Source organism: Triticum aestivum, chromosome 3D, assembly GCF_018294505.1.
Source record: "Triticum aestivum cultivar Chinese Spring chromosome 3D, IWGSC CS RefSeq v2.1, whole genome shotgun sequence".
Taxonomy (NCBI): domain Eukaryota; kingdom Viridiplantae; phylum Streptophyta; class Magnoliopsida; order Poales; family Poaceae; genus Triticum; species Triticum aestivum.
Window position 1 is genome coordinate 170297961 of NC_057802.1, and position 6105 is coordinate 170304065.

Here is a 6105-nt window from a genome sequence, read left to right on the forward strand (position 1 = left end):
TACCACCTCAGTAATAATGACCAATGAGCCGTCAAATCACATAGACCCGGCAGTAAGTTGGACGGACGAAGCAACCATCACTCTTCATTGAATCTGCTTCTCCCTTCAACGCAGGCGCTAGTGAGAGGTCGCGTCCGCTCTTCACGGGCATGAATGCGGCACTGATTCTCTGGAGCGGCGCTAACCGTTTCGGGCGGGAAGCGCGCGCGGCCGATCGAGGGGGTTTGGGTGGGCTAGGGTGGTCAGGAGCGGGCGTGGCTGCTGTCCCGACTGGACGCCTGGAAACGAGAGGATGCACCAACTCTTGCGGTTAAATCGTAGTACTACACACAATCTCTCTGTAGGTCGATGTGCCGCTCTCTCTAACACACAAGCACACACTGTTAAAAATAAACACACACACACACGCACACACACAGGTTCATGCGTCGGTGGTCAACCGCTATATCTGCAGCCGCGGTATTTGACGCACGCGGCTGTCGGATTTGGAGCATTCTGGCCGCGTGCGACTGCGTCTTGCCATGGATTGTTCGGGTACCGGGTCGCACAACAATGGCAATGCCTCCACGTGGCATGCAGTTTTAGTTGTTGTTCACTTCGGAGGGTCGTGTACCACACGTGAATGATAGTAAGTGCGGCCGGGAGGCGTGGAGCGTTAATTGCGAATTGATTCCTTCGAGCGTTAAATTTTCTTCGCATATTAGCATTGCCCTCCGTCACAATTTACAAGGAGCGCTTCAATTCTCATGCATTTCCACCGCTAGAGGGATTTTTGGCGCATTTGGTTTAATGCCCAATTAATTAGGGCATCGTAAGAGCAACCAAGCCCAAAATTTTCTCTCCATGCAGGTGTGTGCGCGGGGTGGAATAAATGCATGCATGTGTGTACGTGGACTGAAAGCACTCCATGCATGTGTGTACGCATTAATTTCTCCAGTAATTGGGCGCCATGGTATAACTCCCGATGCTATTTTTTCAGTTCAATCGCTAATCACCTTGGTCCGAGGGATTGTTGATGCGTGCCCTATAAACTGTGATGGAGGGAGAAATTAAATAAAGAGTTCCGTTTCATGCACAATTTAAAACAATTTTTATGGAGAGAAAAAGATAAGCACTCCAACTATATAGGACTATATACTAGCAAGATGCCTGTGCGTTGCACGGAACATGAAGATGCATTTGTATGAGTAGTTTATCTTGTGGGAGAAAAAGATGAACGAGGGAAGGCCTTATTTGTAAATGTGGAGAGGGGTGTGGGTATATTTTTGCAAAATTGCCATAGTTTCCTTCCTATCCGTCAGATATAAATCGGACGACCTATATTGCAGGATGGCAGGCACACCATCATCACCAACTATGTTTTTTATGAGAGTAGAGATACGCTGCAGCCTCAGAGCTTGTTTTCTAGGGTTTGCTCTCTTCACACTCTCTCCACTATGTATATACTAGCAAGATGCCCGTGCGTTGACAGAACATCAAGATGCATTTGTATGAGTAGATTATCTTGTGAGAGAAAAGGATAAACGAGGGAAGTCCTTATCTGCAAGTGTGGAGAAAGGTGCGGGTATCTTTTTGCAAAATTGCCATAGTTTGCTTTCTATCCGTCAGATATAGATCAGACAATCTATATTACATGATGCCAGGCACACCATCATCGCCAACTCAGTCTTTTATAAGAGTAGAGAGTAGAGATACACGCTGGAGCCTCAGCGCTTGTAGTTGCTCTCTTCACACTCTCACCCTCTCCAGATCTAAACAAGACCGCGTTGGCCTCTCTCCCCTCACTGCTGGTCAAAGAGTCGGAAGCATCCCGTCCGCCAAGGAAGGGAAGGAGGCTTAACGTTGTCGCCGTCGATGAGGGAGGGAATCCACTACCAGCGCCGCTGTTCTCTTTCACCCAGTGGCGGCGCGGGAGGGCCTCTGACCCCTTCTTCCTCGCTGCCGTACATAGTGTGGGCAGATCAGCCTTCGCCCGCCCACTGAGCCACAACCTGAGAACCTTAAGGTATAATTTACTTAATCCACATGCATTGCTCTAGCTGCATGTGGATTTTCTCCGCTTCTGCACTCGAATCTAGGTGTTGGATCAAACAGGAAAGTAGTGGGAAAAGTTGTATAGCATGAATCTAGGACGTGGTTCAAAGAGGAAAGGAAGGGGAAAAGTAGTACATACTGGCTATCCAACACCTACATTGGTCGAAAAGGGAAAACAATGACAAACGCTGTACACACATCTGTAACGAACTGATCTTTCTGTGGGTGGGGGACAAGGCCGTAGAGTTTGAGAAGGACTAGAATTGCTGCCCTCACATAGGGAAAGGTGTCTAAAGATAACAAAACTGGGACCAACACAAATATGCTTCTTGGTTGTTTGTTCTTTATTGCAACAGACTGTGCATCCCCCCTTTATACATCAGTAGATGCACATGGTGCTGGTGCGTCCACTGTCCCGTACAACTCTTTAGCTGTTGTTAATCTAATAATGTCGCTGGAAAATTGATGCAATGCCACAGTTAAAAGCAAATTACATGTTTAACGAATTTTATTGTTAATATAATCTCTCTGTTAATATAAATCAATGCCACTGTTTGAGAAATGCTACTGTCTTGCTTTCTTTCCCATTTAGATAAGTTAGATACTTCTTTTTGTGGGCTTCTGTGTCATCCACCGTTATTGACCAGTAATTGTTTCCTTTGCTCCTCTGTGTAAACAGGGTTATCTACTTCACCTTGTTGCTATTGCAACCTTTTGTCGCACTGCACAAAACACTTTTGTTTTAAGAGTGCTTTGTTCAGTTCAACCAAAATGTCACACCGACAACCTTGCTTGATTGCTTGATCTAAGTGGAACTGCACAAGAGGAGATTTGACTTCCTATCTGTGTTGGCAAATTTGTTTCAAATCTTCTTCTTGTGAGTTGTTTGAATTCCGCATCATGAGAGGTTAGTACTGGCCTTCTTCCACATGATTGTGCAGTGTGCTTTCATATGTTTGACTACTTATACGGTAATGTTACTTGATTTTAGTGAACTGCACAAAAGGAGACCAGACTTCCAATCTGTATGTGCACCGTAATATCCCATTGAGGTAAGATAATGATATTTCGCAACTGTTGGCCTATATATTGCTACTGTCATCAGAAAAGTAATGTTGTTGTTTAGTGCTATACCTGTGCTCCCTAATTGACATGCGAAATCTTACATTGAAGGCGAAGCTTGTCTGTTATTGAACCAAGTGATGAAGGGAAAGAACAAGCGGAAGAAGAACAAAAATCAACTCCCGATGCTGTAATGAAGCACTGGAACTGTATGACACAAGTAATGATATAGTTTTGCACCTTAATTTATTGCTACGGCTGGAACGAGCAATTGTATTGCCACTCTGATTTGATGCCACTCTTAATGTAATATGTAATTATCTCTACTTGTGCAAACAGGGATATTGTTTGAAGATAACATATATTTTAGTGGAACTGCACAAGAAGATGTTGGAAACATTAAACTAATCGAGGAGTTTATAGTAAGCATGACAACCACACTAGATAATAACGGATGGTTCCGGAGAAGTGCTTCATCTGCACGCTCTACACAATAAGCCTCCTGACAAATGTTGGTACCGGCCCACGGATTTCATCCATATGATCGAGCTTTGTCATCTTTATTGGTGTTGTGCTACTGTTTAGCTACTGTCATGAGAAAGTGGTATTGTTTCGCATGTTAATCTAAGGCTGCTTATAAATTGAGGCACCGGTTTGCCACCGTTATAGCCACTGATAAAATTAAGTAATAATACAGTTCAAGTTGGCTGATGTGTTTGGTATCATATCTTTCCCTAATAATAATAAACCACGGATTGACTCCGTGGGTTCACCGTCACAATACGCTTCTTTTGTAAATTTACGCTTTCAGTTCGAATTTAAAACATATACGTGAGGTGGTACTAAATTTCATCCGTCCAGTTTCGTTTTCACAGCGTCGTATCACATGCGCCAGAAAATTTCATATGGGCCACGGGCCGCCGCCTACCCGGCTCCAGCCGAACGTGCGCCGGCCGCTCTGGCACGGCGGCGGGTTCAGCCTCAGCGTGGACCTGGGCACCGCACGCACAGGGCTGGCCATCGCCCGTGGCATCACCCTGCCCCGTCCTTTCACCGTAGGAGTCCTCACACTCGAAATCTACTACGCTTTGCTTCGTTCGGGTGATTTGGGATTTGAAGATGGGTTAGTGGATTCCGTCAGGTTCTAAAGCTGTGGGGGCAGAAGCTCGAGCTGATGCTGCTCGATGTCGATGTAGCTCAGCAGCAAGTAGAAAAATTGTCATCTTCTTTCTCGATCTCTTCTCTGTGCCCTAAGTCTGCCCGACATTTCAACCGCGCGTGAATTTGCTGCTCCTACTCCGTTTGGCAGGAGGCGGGCAAGCTGATCATCGGGCTGCCGGTCTCGGCCGATGGGAGAGAGACGCCGTGGTCCAACAAAGTGCGGCGGCGCTCTCCGCCGCCTCCTTCCTCTCCATGCTCCCCGAGGGCCCCCAGCTCCACGCGCTAGCGGCCAAGCTCGCGCTCGCCCTGGCCCGCACCGTCGTCGCCAACTCCCTCCTCCACCTCTACGCCTCCTGCGGCCTCCCCGACGCCGCGCTCACCCCGGCCCACACCGTCGTCGCCAACTCCCTCCTCCACCTCTACGCCTCCTGTAGCCTCCCCGACGCCGTGCTCGTGCTCTTCCGCCGCATCCCCACCAAGTCTGTCGTCTCCTGGAAAACTGCCGTCGACGCGCTTGCCGGCGACAGCGACCACCTCAACACGTTCGACCTCTTCCGGGAGATGCAACGGGGCACGAGCCTCGCGCCCGACGCCTACATCGTGGAGAGCGTCATCGGCGCGTGCGCCGGCGCGGGCGCGCTCTCGCTCGGGGTCTACGCGCACGCACTGCTGCTGCGCCAGCTCGGGGGCCACGACGATGTGTCCCGTGACGGGCTCATCAACAACTCGCTCTTAGACCTCTACGGCAAGTGCGGAGCCGTCGAACTCGCACGGAAGGTGTTCGACCAGATGCCCAAGCGGGACATCACGTCGTGGAACATGGCGATTCTCACACTCGCCAACCACGGATGTGTGCGCGAGTCCTTGGAGCTATTTGATTGGATGACGTGGGTGGAGAATGTTGTGCCCAACGCAATCACCTTTGTTGCGGTTCTTAGCGCGTGCAACCATGGCAAGATGGTGGAGGAAGGCAGAAGATACTTTGAGATGATGGTCAGCGAGGTGCAAGATCAGGCCGAGGATCAAGCACTACGGGTGCATGGTGGACATATTGGCAAGAGCTGGCTTCATCAAAGAGGCTCTGGATGTCGTGTCTGGTGAATTGCCGGCCCGATGCCATCATCTGGAGGAGCCTACTAGATGCATGCTGCAAGCAGAATGCTGGGTTAGAGCTTAGCGAGGCCATGGCCAAGCTGGCACTCGATGTTCCGAATGATGCTGTCAGTGGTGTCTACGTCCTGCTCTCGATAGGTACACCGTCGAGCTCCAGCAGGGAAGTTAGGACATGCAGTTGTGGGCGTGCTTGATTGGAGGGGATGGGGACGGCCAGCACGGGAAGGAAGGTAGCCGGAGGGGATGGGGGGTAGGGGCCTCGGTAGTGAGGAGGGGAGGGAGGAAATCAAGGGGAGAGCATGGCGTGCTCTGCCTCTGATGTGTGCGAGAGATGAGACGGTGAGAAGATGTTGCTCTGTGTGTTTCTCTGCTGCTGATGATTGCTAAGCTACATGCGTGTGTTGGCTGCTGACTGGTAGCTGTGCGCGTGCACTTTTTTGCGCTGCTGCTAAAATTGCTATAGCTGCAGCTTGCTAGCAGGAAAATTGCTATAACGTTGTTAAGTGTAAACTGATGCTTTGTTGATATTGCTTGCTTCTCTGAATTATTGTTATGAACCGTCATGTAGTATTTAAATGTTTGTTCTTGAGATAGGTATTTGGTAGGTAAGAATTGTTATAATGCGAGTGGGATATAAACAGTGAGAAGAAGTAGAGAAAGGTGTACATTTTAAACTAGAAATGAGTCTAAAATTGTAGATTTAGTAAAAACAAAATCAAAATTGAGTAAAAAAAG

At 48.6% G+C, this 6105-nt stretch overlaps 1 pseudogene; it reads left to right on the forward strand.

The window, feature by feature from the left end:
• Window positions 1-4040: 4040 nt before the first annotated feature.
• LOC123074446 (pentatricopeptide repeat-containing protein At1g59720, chloroplastic/mitochondrial-like) lies at window positions 4041-5895 on the forward strand (annotated as a pseudogene).
• Window positions 5896-6105: the final 210 nt, after the last annotated feature.